At 55.1% G+C, this 1,956-nt stretch overlaps 1 protein-coding gene across 3 annotated transcripts in view; it reads right to left on the reverse strand.

Annotated features, from left to right (window-relative positions):
• PHF19 (PHD finger protein 19) overlaps window positions 1-1,956 on the reverse strand; it is a 24,914-nt gene that overhangs the window by 15,051 nt on the left and 7,907 nt on the right. The window lies entirely within an intron of this gene.

The following is a 1,956-nucleotide window of genomic DNA, read 5'->3' on the forward strand; positions in this document are numbered from 1 at the left end:
CACACACACACACTCTGTCCCTCTCTGGTAAAATTTTAAAAAAATTAAAATAAATATAAAGAATTCTTTTTTTAAAAATTAGTGCTTTGTTTACACATTGTCAGATGTGGTCCAAGTTAACATACAGATTCTTCGGTCCACTTCAGACCTATCCAGTCTTCAGGGAACCCCCTATAAGATGCATTCCTAACAGTTATCCATTGCCATTGACCATGGAGAAGCACTGCCTTAATACTGAGAAGGCTTCTGTAAACATTTCTCCGTCTGTTATCCTTTAGATATCCCCTCATCCCTGGAGCTGACCGTAATTAAGCCCATTTGAGATATGAAACGGGTCAGATTTGTCCAAGTTATCCAGCCAGCTGTAAGGAGAGCCTCCAGCTTCCCATTCAGTACTCCAGGGGCCCTGAGGGCTGTTTCCTGAGGGCAGAGACCCTCTGTCTCTGGTTCTTCCCACAATGTCTGATGCAGTCAGTCCAAGGGTACAGGCTCAACCATCCATGGCTACATGGAAGTCAAGTCCAGGCCATCACAAAAGAAGCAAAGTGTTAACCCCCACAGCCCAGGGCAAGAAGCCTCTGCATAGCATCCCCACATGTGAATCCCCAGCCCCTGCTTGAATAACTCCAGAGAAAAGGATCCTAATATCTCACTAGCAGCCGGTTTCGTCAACTCTGACAATGTAAAGGTAATCCTCACTGCCTGCATCACCAACACCACTAGTAGCAGCTTTCATTTTTTTTAAGAGAAATTTTTGGTATAGGATGTGAGCACTTAATGGAGAGACAAAGAGGACAGAAAGTGAATCACCCCCCTCCCCCCGGGAAGATGGCCACCGGCAATCCCTTCTCTTCCATTCTCCTCTTGGGATTTGGGGCATGCACCTGTCTCCCAGCGTGAGTTTCAAGTCTCTGGGTCCAGGACTGGAACCGCAGCAGACCACGTGGGAGTCCAGCGATGTAACCGTTACACCATCTGCTAGTTCCCAGCTCCCATTTTTAAAAAGTGCTTCCCAAGTGCTTCGCGCGCTGTGTGAGCCTTTCTGTGAATTTCCTAATCTATCCTCTTCTCACAGCCACCACTTGAGGAGGAAACTATTAAATGAGAGAACCGAAGCTCGGGACTACTCAGCTAGTAAGTGATAGAGCCAGGACATGGACGTCCTGGGAGAATCTGCACCAAGAGTCGGTCCAGGCTCTCGCCTACTCTTCAATACTTCTTCCTTTCCCAGGGCACTCGAAGAAAAGCCCTCTACCTGCTACTTAAGGCCGTCTGGGAAAGTCAGACGCCACCTGGAGCGTGGCCCTCCGCCTTAATCCTTGAGGTCTCTCTCCCTAGGCCCGGCCCCCAAAGCCTTACTTCCGAAGCCAGTTCTTCGAAGCCCTGCCTACTCCGGTCCTGTTCCCTCCCCTCTGCCCTAGCCGCCTCGAGACGCTCCCCAATCTGCTCTGCCTCCAGTAGGCCCAGCCTCGGCGGTTTAGCCCTCCAGGCCCGTCCTTAGGCCACGCCCCAAGGCCACGCCCCCGAAGTCTAACTTCCGGACACGCCCCCAAGGCCCAGTCCCCCGAGGTCTGGTACTCCAGGCCCGCCCCCTAGGCCCCCTTCCGAGGCCTGAGACTCCAGGCCCGCCTCCCCCGCCTCCCTCTGCCCCGCCTCCGAGGCCTGACACTCCAGACCCGCCCCCTAGGCCCGGTCCCCGCGGCCTAACACTCCGGACACGCTCCTGAGGCCCCGCCCCCGAGGCCTGACACTCCAGGCCCGCCTCCCTAGGCCTTGCCCACGCGGCTTAACACTCCGGACACGCCCCCTGGGTTCAGCCCCCGAGATCTGACACTCCAGGCCCGCCCCCAAGGCCCGCCCTGACACTCCAGGCCCGCCCTCACTACCAAAGTCTCCGAGCTCGCTTCTCGAGGCCCATCCTAACGGCCTCACTCTTCCACCCGCCGCCTCAAGGCT

Source organism: Tupaia chinensis, unplaced genomic scaffold, assembly GCF_000334495.1.
Source record: "Tupaia chinensis unplaced genomic scaffold, TupChi_1.0 Scaffold000455_1, whole genome shotgun sequence".
Taxonomy (NCBI): Eukaryota; Metazoa; Chordata; class Mammalia; order Scandentia; family Tupaiidae; genus Tupaia; species Tupaia belangeri.